Raw genomic sequence first — 15,551 nt, forward strand, 5'->3', positions numbered from 1 at the left:
CAAGGTAGCCTAAGGACAAGGTAGGGCTATGGTTGTGACCTGAAAAATCTAAAGAGCTATGAGGAGGGAAAAGAGCAAGGGCTTAGGGGGGGATTTAAAACCCCGGGAGGGGGGGGAGAACAAGGGGCTTAGGGGGGGGAATTTTAAAACCCCGGGAGGGGGGGGGAGAACAAGGGCTTAGGGGGGAGAAATTTTAAAACCCCGGGAGGGGGGGGAAGAATAAGGGCTTAGGGGGGGAATTTTAATCCCCGGGAGGGGGGGGGGGAAGAATAAGGACTTAGGGGGGGAATTTTAAAACCCCGGGAGGGGGGGGAGAACAAGGGCTTAGGGGGGAGCAATTTTAAAACCCTGGGAGGGGGGGGAAGAATAAGGGCTTTGGGGGGGGAATTTTAAAACCCCGGGAGGGGGGGGGAAGAATAAGGGCTTAGGGGGGGAATTTTAAAACCCCGGGAAGGGGGGGGGGAAGAATAAGGGCTTAGGAAGCCCACCTTGGAACCTTCCAAGGGCTTTCTGGAAGGCCCACGTGGGGGGGAAAAGGCTTCTGACGGCGTGCTGGGAGGCGGCTGCTGTGCCACGGCTCCGCAAGAGGGACTGGCGGTTGTAGATGGCGATGTGGTGGAGACAGATGGCGACTCGTCTTCCTCCTCGACTCGGATTTATGGCGGCACGGCCCAGTCTCTCCATCCCCACAGCGGCCCCTCTCCCCTCATTTAAATAGTGGAGGGAGGGGGATCTTCTCCTCCTGCGTGTCGACACGCATGTCCTCCCTCCCTCCACAAGCTCCACCAAGGAGCTTCATAACTCTTTCTATTCCCCTCCCCCTCCAGCTCGTCAGTCGGCTGGAGGGATAAGGGGGGGGAAATAAAAAATTTTCAAAAAGCCCGATTTATTTTTTCCCACGTGGAATTTTACATTCTCTCCCCCTTGGAGGAATCGAGATGTCCTCATCTCGAGATAAACTGGGGATATTGATGGTTGAGAGTGCCTTCATCTACCCAAGTGGCATCCTCTTTGGGATAGTCTTTCCACTGGACAAGGCATTCTTTCAAGGTTCTAGATCTTAACTGTCTTTCCCTAACATCTAAGATCCTTTCTGGCCTTAGTTCAAGGACTCCTTGACTAGGCATTACAATTTGTTGGTCATTAAGTACATGATTAGGATTGGGTACATATTTTTTCAATAGGTTGATATGGAATACATTGTGAACCTTTAGGTTCTCACGGAGTTGCAATCTATAAGCATTGGGTCCTAGGCATTTGAGGATTTTATACGGCCCACAATACCTTGGACTTAGCTTCTTACATTCTCCTAGGGATAGAGAACTCTTTTTAGGTCGTACCCGAATGAAGACCATGTCTCCTTCTTCGAAGATTCTTTCTTGACGTTTCAAATCTGCATATGCCTTTTGTCTATCCTTGGCTGCTTGTATGTCTTGTCTTATTAACCTTATTTGATCATCCATGTCCTCCAACATTTGTCTTGAAGCTGCAACTCTTAGGGTTGGATCAGAAAAGTTTAGGGGACTTCGACAATCATGACCATACAATGCCTGGAAAGGGGTCATTTGAATGCTCTGCTGGTAAGAAGCATTGTAGGAAAATTCAACTAATGGCAAGTATTGAATCCACCTCTTCGGCTCTCGACAGCAGTATGCCCTAAGCATATCCTCAATGATTTGATTCACTCGCTCTGTTTGTCCATCCGTTTGGGGATGGTAGGCGGTGCTAAAACAGAGTTGAGTCCCAATAGCTTCAAAGATAGCTCTCCAGAAGTGTGATGTGAAGAGAGAATCTCGATCACTAATGATTGTTTTAGGTAACCCATGTAGCTTGAATATTTCCTTGATAAACAATCTTGCAATGTCAGAGGCTTTATAGTTTGTCTTTACTGGAATCAGGTGTGCAACCTTGATAAGCATGTCAACCACAACCATAATGGAATTGTATCCTCCTTGGACTTGGGGTAAGCCCACAACAAAAATCCATACTGATGAACTCCCATTTCATTTGGGGGATGTCAAGTGGTTGCACTTTTCCTGGCATCATGACATGTTCGGCCTTGATACGTTGGCAAGACAAACATTCAGTGACATATTTGAGAACGTCACCTTTAAGCCTCTCCCAATGGTAGCTCTTCCTAATTGCATTAAGAGTTTTTGCATAGCCAAGATGTCCTGCGAAAGGAGAATCATGAGCTTCCCATAATATCTTCTGCTTAAGTGACTGGCTTGTTGGTATACACAGCCTTGTTCTGTAGTAGACAAGTCCATTATCAATGGAAAATTCCTGATACTTAGCTTGTAACTTCTGATTCTGTTCCTTGGTAGATATTTCTTTTATCATTGTTTGGTAGGTCAAATCATGGCATGCTTCCTCTCTAGCTAGTTCAAGTATAAGGTTGTTTGGCATAGATACCTTTGTAGCCAGAGATCTGGCCATTGATGGATTCTGCAAGATTAGGGAATTTAGGAATGCCTTGCGACTGAGTGCATCGGCAACTACATTCTCTTTCCCTGGTCGGTACTTGATTTCAAAATCATATTCCTCCAATACTTCAATCCACCGACGTTGCCTCATGTTGAGCTTGTTCTGGGTAAAAATCCATTTGAGACTCTTATGATCTGTTACTAGAGTAAACTTGTTACCCAACAGGTAGTGTCTCCAAAGCTTTAGAGCATGGATAACAGCTAATAATTCCAGATCATGTGTGGCATAATTCTTTTCATGACTCTTCAATTTCCTTGAAGAGTATGTTACTGGATGACTTTCCTGCATAAGTACACACCCCAAGGCAAGAATGCTGGCATCAGTTACTACCTCGAACTCTTTATTGAGGTCAGGAAGTTTTAGAATAGGTGCTGATACCAAACTTTGATTCAATTTGTCGAAGCTATATTGTTCGGGAGTTGACCATATAATAGAAGTTTGCTTCTTTAGTAAGTCTGTAAGAGGTGCTGCAATCAAAGCATAGTTCTTGATAAAGACCCTATACCATCCTGTCAAGCCAAGAAAGCTATGTATTTCTTTGACGGATATTGGTATTGGCCATTCAAGCACATCTCTGACTTTGGCTGGGTCTAGTGATATTCCCTCTGATGATACTATGAATCCCAGATATTCAATCTGACGTTTGAAGAATGCACACTTCTTCATTTTTGCATACAGCTTATGAGACCTCATTGTCTCAAGGACAATCCGAAGTTGAGGTTCATGATCTTCTTCCTGTTTAGAATAGACTAAAGTGTCATCGAAGAAGACAAGCACGAAATCATCAAGATATGGTCTAAAAATATCCTGCATTAATCTATTGAAGGTGGCAGGTGCATTTGTAAGCCTGAATGACATAACCAAGAACTCAAAGTGCCCATATCTTGTATTGAAGGCCGTTTTTGGAATATCTTCTTCCTTGATCCTTATTTGATAGTAACCTGACCTGAGATCAATCTTGAAGAAGATCTTTGCACCTTGAAGACGGTCAAGAAGCTTATCTATTCTAGGAATAGGATACTTGTTCTTGACTATTGATTGATTCAACCCTCGGTAATCAATACATAGTCGAAGTGTCCCATCTTTCTTTTTCTGGAATAGTACTGGAGCTCCCCATGGTGAGTTGCTAGGCCGGATGTAACCGTGATCCAACAGTTGCTTGAGCTGTTCCTTCAACTCAATTACTTCAGGTATGGACATTCTATAAGGTCTCTTTGCAACTGGTGCAGCTCCAGGCACTAGCCTAATTTCATGATCTACTTCTCTTGGAGGCGGAAGTTCAATCAATTCCTCAGGGAATACGTCAGCGTATTCCTTTAGCCAAGAAGGTCCTTCATGAGACTCTTGCTTTTGATCTAACTTGTTGAGTTTGATTAGGTAAACGGGTAATCCTTTTCTGACTCCTTTTATGATCTGAGATACTTTGGCTAATTGGATTCTTGGCACTCCTGCCTCACCTTGAGTTGTGACAAACTCCCTTCCAGAGTTTCGAAAGGAAACTTGACCCTTTCCACAGTGGATGTGGGTGTCATTAGGCTTAAGCCAATCCATCCCAAGTAGACACTCATGGATACCTAAATTCATGACTCTGAATTTGACTGAGGTTTTTTTTCCTCCCAGAAAGAATTTCTCCTTAGCAGTTTGCCTGGTACAAGTTACCTCACGACCGTTTGCCAATTCCACAAGCAGGGTAGGTGCTTCTACTGTGGCTATTCCTAATCTTTTTGCACATGCTGGTGAGATAAAGGAATGTGTACTACCACAATCAATCAAGGTTTTGAAACCGTTACCTTGATAGTCTGACGGTGTTTGAATCACCGAGAACTGGCGATTCGGCCCTTTCTTGTGTAAAGCGGCATGGACTGTCGCTCTTTCAAATTCTGCTTCCATAGTCGAACCTTCCTCTTCTTCTTCTTCGCATCTTTGCCTATTGGCAATGCAGGCAATTCTTCCTCTTCCACGGGTGGCGGCTCCTTGACCGCGGCCTGCACCTTGAAAAGGCGTTTGACGATGTCCCCCGCTGAGCTTGGGACATTGCCTTTTGAAGTGACCGAGTTCGTTGCAGTGGAAACATCGGAGGTTTCGGCCATTACTTTGAGTAGGAACAAAGTTGTTGACGTTATTTGTCCTTGCTTTCTTCCTTTGTCCCTGATTGTGACCTTGAACTCTCTTCACTTAAGGTCTGAATGCTCCTCTGTTCGGGTCACTATAGGACAAAGTTTTGTTACCCCTTGGTCTAGCTTGCACTTTCTGAATTATAGGCGCCGCTCGAATGAGTGCATCCTGAAGATCTGATGGACTCATAGATTCAAGACGGGTATTTACGGGTGGATTTAAGCCCGCGCAAAATTTGGACACCTGCTACGTCATGTCCATCTATGATGCATACTTTAAGAGTGAGACAAATTTAGAGTAGTATGCGTTAAGGGTGAGTCCTAGCTGTTTTAGCTCGTAGAACTCATTCATTTTCTGTGTACGATATGCAGGTGGCAAATATCTCCCTTGCACGGCTTTCTTTAACTTCTCCCAGGTAACGGACCCCTCTGAAGTCCCTTGATCCCTGCACCATTGTTTCCACCATAGTCTAGCTTCGCCAGTGAGTTTTAACTTGGCGACAATGGCCTGATTGGTAGGTGCAGTACCAGCTGCTTCAAAGTAATCCTCCATAGATTCAATCCAAATTTCAGCATCAGACTGGACGAATCTGCCTCTCCCGTCAAACTCGGGTGGCTTTATCTGCTTGAGGAGAAACTTCTTCTCCTGGGTCACAGCAGTACTTGATGTAGGGGGGCGAATTTGGAACCTGTACCTGGGGTTGTGCCTGGATAAAAGTTTTCTTAACGTTATTATATGATAATTGACGTTAGCTTATCTTTAGTTCAGCTATCTCGTAAATCATAAAGCTACTTAAATTTTTTAACAACTCTGATGCACAACCAGATATTGATAAAAGAAGTCCTTATTTATATTTACATGGGCGTAGCCTTATACCACGTCTCGTGTGATGATAATTTAATCATTACATTCAGTTTGGGGAGAACAACGTTGTATTGCATTTGTCTACAGGAACTGTGTAATAGTAGGGTTTTGGGTCATGGATCTTTAGGAATTGATAATTCATTGGAAGTTCAGGATACCCTTTTCGTTGGAATCCATACTTCTCATGGCGGCCCAACACTTTAATCCTGTCGGCGGCTGGGATTACATGGGTTACTTCCTCGTATACATATGAGTTCATTTCAACCCTCCGACCTTGAATATATAAAGTCGAATTTACGTGAGCTTCCACAAAAATGAACAGCTTCACGACTTTCAAGTCTTCCAACCACTTGATCCTCTTTAGGTTGGTCTGTAGATAAGCGAACCGGTGGGCAGCTATGTAGTAGATTCCTGAAGACCCCGTCCATCTTCGTTCTATGTATAAAGGTGATGGATTATAAATCTACTCCAGGATGTTCATCATCCCAATTCTTTGTCTATAAAGCGGAGAATGCATTGCAGTCATAAACATGATCCGAAACACCAAAAACTTGTTCCATGCTTCATAGTTCTGCAAGACAGCATTGAAGATGAGGAAATGTTTGGACAGCAACAATTTCTTTACTTCATTTTATTGAGATCTCATAAAAATAATTCCGTTGTTGGTCGGCTCTGATACCAATTGTAACGTGTCCCATAGTATCATCCAGGACACGTCTTAGCAGTCCATCGGAAATGATGTCTAGAAAGCTCCGTCCCGCACTCCCATGGAATGTTACGGGTTTTGCGATCTAGTTCTTCCCGCGTCTGCCACGTAGCGGAAGTATCCTGGCCATTCCCACTTAGGATCGATCGGAATTAGGATTTTCCTAACGGGTCATTAGCTAACAGCAACTAGTGTCAGACCCGAGCGAACTACTTTACGCAGAAACGCCAGGTCCGAAGCGGATTCACGCTGCACTTGGTTCAAGGAGAATGGGAAACGAGAGGGATGCAAAGCTCAATCTCTCTGCCATAAGGCCTAGTCCCATTCCGTTCCCCTAAAACAGCGTAAATAGGGTAAGACGTAACTCTAGGTCATCGTTCTCGTTATTCTTTTTGATGATGATGATCATTCCACTATTCTTCGAGATTTTTGAGAAAAGTTCCCGGCTAACCAGGACCACCCAACCGTAGGACAGACCCATAGCCCATCCTCCGCACTTTCCTCGTTTTGTTTTAGTTATGTAATTATCTAACACATTAATTTGACATATAACAATCAGCTTCTTTAATTAATCTTGTTAAGCACTGGTTCCTTCATGTAATCTTATCACGTGACATAGAAAAACAACATCAAGCAAGTTCTTTTAACATTTCATCATTTTATCTTTGAAATACAAGGAGTTCCGCCCGTAGGCTTTTCCATAATCTGCCCGAAGGCTAATAACTAATCTCCAGGGATCACTATTCCAAGCTTTCGCCCGTCAACTAGTATGCGGGCCTCGAGATCTAATCCTGAGTCACATTAGCCTCTTGTGCAGGACCTGGAAGGTGAGGGATTTACGGCCAGAGCCCTCCCTGGCACCCAAGCATCCTCCTGCTCCAAGTAGAACTCAACGGAGAGACCTCTCGCGGCGGGTTCGGTCCGCGTTCCCGGCGCGGTCAAACAACCCCCTTGGTTAGGGTCAGGCAGGCAGTCGGGGGTAACTGAAGCTGCCTCTCCCTTCAGGCTTTTAACCTGAAGTATAGGTACTTATTTAATTTGTAATTCATAATTCAAACAGAGCCCTAAAATCTCTAGCAAGCACAAACATTTCCATTAACCAACCTAGTTGTATGGCAAACTGCTAAGGAAGTGTTCTTTCCTTTTTGAGTGTATCAGCAGTCGTTCTCAAGATGTCTTGTAACTTGGCAAAATCCCTTATATTTAGGTGTAGGGTATACCCAACTTGGTTAACCCTAAGGTACCTTAGATATGCTAGTTTCTGGTTTACAACTTTCCTTATTTAGAAGGATACCCAAAAATACGTCTTTTTGCAAGATAGCTTGCGTAAGGATCTGCCGTCCTTGATGAGGGTTTTTCCCTTTTCTCCTTGTGAATCAATCACAAAATGATTTCATACATGTTGTGCAAGTCCTACGATGGAATAATCTGTTTAGATTCCTTAAGCTGACGTATGTCAGGCCTAGGGTTTCCTAGTTTCTTATCTTTATGAAATTATTGTCCTTACGGTAAGGAAAGTAGTCAAGTGTTTAGGGTATGAATGTTTCTATGTTTAGATTGGTTTGGTTAGCTTTTGGAAAGATTGGTTCGGTTAGCTTTTAGAAAGTAATCTTACTCATCTTGTCACGGTTTTACTATCCTTGTGACAATTAACTTTCCCAATCAATATAGTTTAATTTGGCATATAGCATAATGCCAAGATTATACAAAGAGCGACGATACTTCTTGGGACAAAGGCCTAGCTGAGAAATTGGTGTATACACACTTTATTAGTCCCAAGTCCTCAAATAGCAGGGGGAAAGTGTTAATAGAGTGTCATCTAGCAATTCCCTATTACATTTTCTTTCCAAATGAGTTCGTATATCTACTTTTTATACTTGTTAATTCCTAACATTTAACTTCTGTTTTCTTTAAAGATGAACTCATGCCAAATAACAACAATTGCCTTGCTAAGATGTGCAACTAGCAAAGATAACTCCCTAATAATTTGAGCATCGAAAGAGACCTTTCATGAATTTAGCCATTTTACCATGATTCGTTGCGAAAGGAATAAGACTAATGGTGCAAGATATAATTTCTACACTTTAGGAATATATTACTATAGTAAATGGTTAATCTTGCCTATAATTTTATAATGCTTGATGCAATTTGAAGAAAGCTAATTTGTATACATTGTCATTCATAAGCTAAATCCTTCGTTAAAAATAACTCGAACAAATATATCTTTTCTTAACAAATTTCCTTTGCATGATTGACTTAAAACCGAATTAACACCAAGAAGAAAAACCTGGCTTTGAGGTGAGATATCCACATGGATACCGGGAGATGACCCTCCCGCAGCTACACCTTGAATTTTCTTTGGCGGCATCGTAGTTCGAATGCGAGATAGCCTTTTCCCTTTTCTTCTTGGAATTCCACTGTCTTCTCCTTCCTTATCTTTTACCTTTTTCCCACTCTTCCTCCTTCACTCCCTCTTTTTTACTCCCTCTACTTCCCTCCCTATCTTTTATCTCACGGCTATTTCTTCCTTACGGGATACCATACGAAGCCATGATGATGAATTTGATTTTTTTCGGACATGGGAGTGTGTGGACACCGGCTTGTTTGATAAGATTAAGAACACAAAGCTCAACTACGAGAGCACTTGCACAAAAAGATTTGAAAGTGAGTGAAGGGGTTAACGCAAGAGAATGGAAGTCTGCAAGGTAGCCTAAGGACAAGGTAGGCCTATGGTTGTGACCTGAAAAATCTAAAGAGCTATGAGGAGGGAAAAGAGCAAGGGCTTAGGGGGGAGATTTAAAACCCCGGGACGGGGACGGAGGGGGGGGGGGAGAACAAGGGGCTTAGGGGGGGGAATTTTAAAACCCCGGGACGGGGGGGAGAATAAGGGCTTAGGGGGAGAAATTTTAAAACCCCGGGAGGGGGGGAAGAATAAGGGCTTAGGGGGGGGAATTTTAAAACCCCGGGAGGGGGGGGGGAAGAATAAGGGCTGAGGGGGGGAATTTTAAAACCCCGGGAGGGGGGGAGAACAAGGGCTTAGGGGGGAGAAATTTTAAAACCCCGGGAGGGGGGGAAGAATAAGGGCTTACGGGGGGGAATTTTAAAACCCCGGGAAGGGGGGGGGGGGGGGAAGAATAAGGGCTTAGGGGGGGAATTTTAAAACCCCGGGAGGGGGGGGGAAGAATAAGGGCTTAGGAAGCCCACCTTGGAACCTTCCAAAGGCTTTCTGGAAGGCCCACGTGGGGGGGGAAAAGGCTTCTGACGGCGTGCTGGGAGGCGGCTGCTGCGCCACGGCTCCCCAAGAGGGACTGGCCGTTGTAGATGGCGATGTGGTGGAGACAGATGGCGACTCGTCTTCCTCCTCGACTCGGATTTATGGCGGCACGGCCCAGTCTCTCCATCCCCACAGTGGCCCCTCTCCCCTCGTTTAAATAGTGGAGGGAGGGGGATCTTCTCCCTTTGCGTGTCGACACGCATGTCCTCCCTCCCTCCACAAGCTCCACCAAGGAGCTTCATAACTCCTTCTATTCCCCTCCCCCTCCAGCTCGTCAGTCGGCTGGAGGGATAAGGGGGGGGAAATAAAAAAATTTCAAAAAGCCCAATTTATTTTTTCCCACGCGGAATTTTATAGATTTCCCATTGGTACACCCTATATCGTCTGATTAGGTCTTCAGATGTATGGGTCCCCGTAAATTCTATTTTTGAGTTTTTCTTCCCTACTTATACTCCACAAAATTTCTTGTAGTTATGCACCTATGCAAGTTGTCTTTTGGTTGACACTCTACGTTGTTTATCTACTACTATGTGGGTATGTTTTTTGTCATGTAATCGTTCACTAGGTAGTCAAACAAGGGGGTATTAGTCTACGCTTCTTGAGATGCAATTTATAAGAAAATGCTAAATTACTAGGATAATCGTACATTTTATCATTTTCTTATTTGTAGAGCATGATATGCACTGCAAGATATAGGCCTCATACCGACGTTCAAAGTGATGAAAATGTTCATAAAAAAAATTTCCCTCGTCATCGCAAAAAACGTTGGTATTAGCAATGTCATAGAATAGTTACTATCGTCGTCACTATATGTGTCGCTATCAGCATCGCATAGTGATGCATATAGCGACGACTTGCGACGCTAATAGCGACACGTGTAGTAAATTTGTAACGCTAATAGCAACGGTTACACGGAAAAAAAATTTGTGGGAGGGCACTCTATGTGCTTTATTTGGGCCATACAAAAGAGTACCAGTAAAGTGTACAATGCTCATCAAAATGAAGGCAAAGTGTACTTGAATCCATAAGACTGATGCATAAAATAAATAGAAGATCGCATAATGAAAGCAATTGTACAATCATGGCAAGATACAAAGGATGATAATAACGTAGTGCATAGAAAATGCCTACATAAATCACATGACCAAAAAAGAAGAGGATGTGCACGCCACGGATCCAAGGGTGAGCTATAGATCCTCACCATCTAAAAGCTTGTCCCGTCGCAAAGGAGCATTGAACGTACTCTACAAAAAAAGAAACAACTACGTATCAATCCACCATACAATAATGCATTTTAATTAAAATTAGTAACTACAGATAAGAAAGATGAGTGGCTTAGTGGGTCACCACGTCCATACAATCAGTTGATCAATGCAGTGAGACCTTGCCTCTCTACATATCGAGTCTCTAGGCCGGTGGGATCGTAGTTTATAATGGAGTATTGCAATGAAAAAAAAATAGACCTGTTAGAAACATGATTGGCAGTACAAGGGATATTGCAATAAAATAAGCAAGCAGAACAAAAGATAAACTTACAAAGTCCTCCAGATAAGTCCTGTGGCCGCCACTCCCAAGATGATGGACCACTCGATCTTTCAGTCGTGGCCTCCTCATGGGGCCTTGCTACCTCCAACGTCCTAGAGAATCTGTAGCCTCCTCCCTAAGTCGGCGCCAATCATCTACATTTAACTACTAGGGCTTTAAGTCCCCACTGATTATAATATCTAAGATACATGCTCAAATTTCTTATATACTTAAAATATATATGGTGAATATTATGATGGCATAGAGAGAGAACAAATGAGAGAAAAGAAAGATACAGAGAGAGAGAAAGAGAGAGAGAGAGAGAAATTGACAACACAGTAGGACTGGAAGATGGGCCACTCCCCCCTCCTTGTGGAGTTATATTATTGATAAGGAGCAAGCTCCTCCGTTACACATAAACTAATTCTTGCTTGACGTAGGTCTTGGTCGACAGACAAGATTACGGTTCATTGTACGGTATACAATCGGCTAACACTTGCACAACTTGGAAGTTGGCACCTTTTGATCCTTTTTGAGTCTCCTTCTCTCCTACACAATATGTGTAGGGCTTTTCTCTTGGCGCTTGATTTCAACAGAGCTTCCGTAGCACTTGCACCTTCTTTTCTCCTCTTGGAACTTGATTTCAGGAGAGCTTCTGCAGCACTTGATTTCAATAGAGCTTACATAGCACTTGCACCTTCTCTTCTCCTCTTGGAACTTGATTGCAAACTGATGCTTTCTTCACCTCTCTCACACCCAAGGAGAGCCTCCTCTTTTATAAGCTTTCAAAAGCTTCTCTTCTTGGAAAGAGACTTGAGTTGATCTTTATGCAAGATGTGGTTGTTCCAAGACCTACTATGCAGCACCAATTTTGAGATATCTCTCTGTGTGTTGCTCGGATGAAAAAATGTCCAACATAAAAGTTGTAGATCATGTTGTTTCTGATAACATTAGCATGGCTTTTTTAGAGATCATATTTCTATCACGAGGTATTTTAATAATGAATTCACTATGTCTTTTTAAAAAACAACTTCTCAAACTTGTACTCTTAACTTGTGGTCCATGCAACCACCTTAAGGAGAATTCATTAAATTTCCTTGAACCTCAACCTTAAGATTGACTATCACACAAAAGCTTGTGTCATTTTAGACCTTAGAAATAGATAATCACTTCTCTCCTTACTCTAGAGGATCATGTCTCTCCTCTTTCTTAGTGAGAGAATTACTTGTCTTGTCTTTTTAAATAAAACAAAGACCTTAAACCTTGACTTGCAAGGGAGAGGATGACCCCAAATGAATGAAATGCTCATTATACACAAGTAAACGTTCCCATGCGTCCCTAGATGCACACATAAATACATATACACAATGCTAATGCACTTCCTCTTCTTAGAACTTAGTCAATCTTCATTTATGTATAAATCCTTGGTTCTTGTATACACTCTTACACTTGACAGACACTTCTTCTCCCTTCACAACTTGTACTATCTGTACCACATACCCATGTCACAGTACTCTGATCACCCCATTAAGTGATGTACTAGGAATAGTAGTCTCTAAATGGTCTTATGGCCATGCTAGATCATCATCGACGCTTAAAGAAAAGTAATTTATTGGTATCAATTTATTAAATAGAGAATGCGTAATAAGAAATCAATTTAGTGACACCACTCTTAAGTGCCTTTGTGTGCATCTGATCGTCTGTGTGACATGTACACATGCATGCACACCATCATCCAGTCTGTGGAAAACCTATCTACTGTGGCGAGTATCAAAAACTCCTTATACAAGGATGCTACTATATAGTCCTTGCTCCCCTTTGGTATATTCTTCAAATGATCCAAGACGTTGTGTCAAAAAACTTATTGGTACAACTCTCTCATACGAGCCATCACTCTCCTCCCCTCATCATTCATGATTATGGCTCCTATCCTATCATCTACAAGGTATCCATACCCATCTGGGGTATGTCTAAGATGTGGTCTCTCCCACCTCCGACCACGCTCCTAGGCATATCCAGGAGACCCATGTACATCTGGTGTACCTATGAGAGTAGTATCTCTCGGAGTCGCACCCATAGGGATGCCACCTACGGAAGACTGAGCAAAAGTTGGAGTGACTGGAGTAGAAGTCTCCACGTGTGATAAATCCCATAGGTGATGCAACTCCAGTAGAACGATGAGATGGAGACATTGCGTCGGTACCTCCACAACCACTTGAGCTATGCTCTCTCAAACCTGCACGAGAGCGAGGAGTAGCACATGTATCCCGAGCCCCGACCGTGGGCTCACTACATCCACGTTTCCGCAGCATCCCCCAGAACCACTCCCTCCATTCGGCCCAAGTCTGGAGCGTCAATCTCGTCTACTGGAAACTGAAGTATCAAAGCGTACCAAAGTAAATCTAACAAAATGGCCTAATGGTGTTCAAGAGAGCTCATGGTCTGCCATATCTCTGAGTTGAGCCATCTGATCTGGAGACATACGTGTGAAGATGTACTATAGCTCATTGTTGCTCAACTCTCGACTCATCATGCGGATCCAAATATCCACAAAGGTCACCTGCACAAGCAAAAATTACTGTTTGTATAATCAATATAAATCAAGCAAAGCATGGTAATATAAATCTTAAAAGAATGATCTAACTTAAAACACATATCTTATATACCCTTATAAGTGATTCATCAACGAATTGACTAGGTGGATTCTCCAAGTATGAAGTACCCTACGTCTCCATGTCAATCTCCTGTCATAACTCCGCATACATTGGAAGGTCGATAGATAGGTCACCATAAAAGGATAAGTCCACCTCGTTCTCAAAGAATTCTTGGACTCCTATATTTCCATCATTGTTACCCGATTCTGGCTCCTCTACATGCTCCAAGCTTTCGGTGGCCTCCACCCCTTGTAATATTGACCCCTCTATTTACATATTATCCTCATCTACGCTAGAAACATTACTTTTATCATATACTCTTGCACTTCGGGGGCTGAAGGTACAACATACCACCATCGAGGTTGTCAGGGGTTTGGATATAAAATTACATGTTTGAATTCACGTACAATAGAGATTTAACTTTTGTGACATGAACCATGTCGTTATAAAATTTTAAAAAACATGAGTTCATGCACATGTTTACAATGGACCGGCATTAAACGTGTCGCATGAATTTTTTCATATTTTTTCAAAATCTATTTTGAGAAATCTAGATAGATCTCGTTCAATTGTTGCTCCAGCTCCTTCAAGTACCACCTTGAACCACTGCAAATCCAATAGGATCATGGAGAAGCTACTGTAATCCACTGTGATAATACTTTGCAAGTTCCTAAAATACTCCATCTCATCTAAAACGATGTTTGGATTCGTTGCTCCTCGTTGGCTATCTTGCTTGAACTTTGCCATGATACCACAATTTGTTGTGGAATGCATTTTGTCGATATGCTCCACGCGAAAATGCCGTCCTGCGACCACGCCACACTATATATTTTATACTATACATTGAAATAATTAATTATTTATCGCATATAAAATCTAGATATGACAAACCCTAAACACGTTATCACCTTGGACTACATCTCCTCGAGAATTCCCACTCCTTAGTTGAGACTTCTGTGCCTTCACGCGACACTCTGGTCAAAGCTCCATGCAACCATTGCATTGCCATAAACCGCGGCATCTCCTCCATGCCCTTGGGATATCAAATCAATCGGTGGTGCACACTACATCAAAATTGAGATCGCGCTTCTTTCCAATCTTTCTTGGCTTGCTCATACCTAGCGAGCCACGTCTCCATGGAGGCATGGTGGAACATATCAAAACTATTCACTTTCTCCTCCATTGCAGCATCCATTCTTTTTTCTACCCCATTTCGAACCACCACATCTCCATTTAGTCTGTCATCGTTCTTCAGTAACCATAGCATATTGTTCTCTGAATCCACCATTGGTAGCCACTGTGAAATATGCACTAATACCTTAGACACCAACCAACCTTCAGCCATGCTACCTTCTGGCCGAGATCTTTGTTACACAAAGCCTTTCAGGTTTTTCATGAAGTGCTCCAAGAAGAACATCCATAGCATATGGACAGGTCTAGCAATCTCCACTTCATCTACAAGATGTACTAGAAGGTGGATTTGCATCGTAATCATGCTAATGGGTAGGTATTTCTCAACAAGACAGACCATCTCAATTGCTCCCTGCCTTGCGGATCCAATAGAAGATGTCTTGCTCTCCTTCTGTGAGAGCCATTGCACTAAATTTGACAACTTGTAAATCGCAGCGTGTATTTTTGGAGTAAGGTATCCTGCGATCGCGATCGATAGTACAAATTGCCACAAATGAAAAAGAATTAAGAATAACGACTATACTCAAAATAGCAAAACATGTAGGTTACTTATAATCCATTCATAGTACAAACCTGTCATATCTTATGTCAATCATGGGATTTTAGCCCAGATAATTGGTTATCTTTAGAAAATATGGATATGAGAGAATGCATCATACCTATTAAAGTGCGGATAGACTTGATAATTTTCTTCACAATGCACTCCTCTTTAATTGACAAAACCCAAGGAGCAAGA

The sequence above is a fragment of the Lygodium microphyllum genome, chromosome 4 (genome assembly GCF_053477565.2).
Source record: "Lygodium microphyllum isolate KBCC chromosome 4, Lygodium_microphyllum_v1.1.10, whole genome shotgun sequence".
Lineage (NCBI taxonomy): Eukaryota > Viridiplantae > Streptophyta > Polypodiopsida > Schizaeales > Lygodiaceae > Lygodium > Lygodium microphyllum.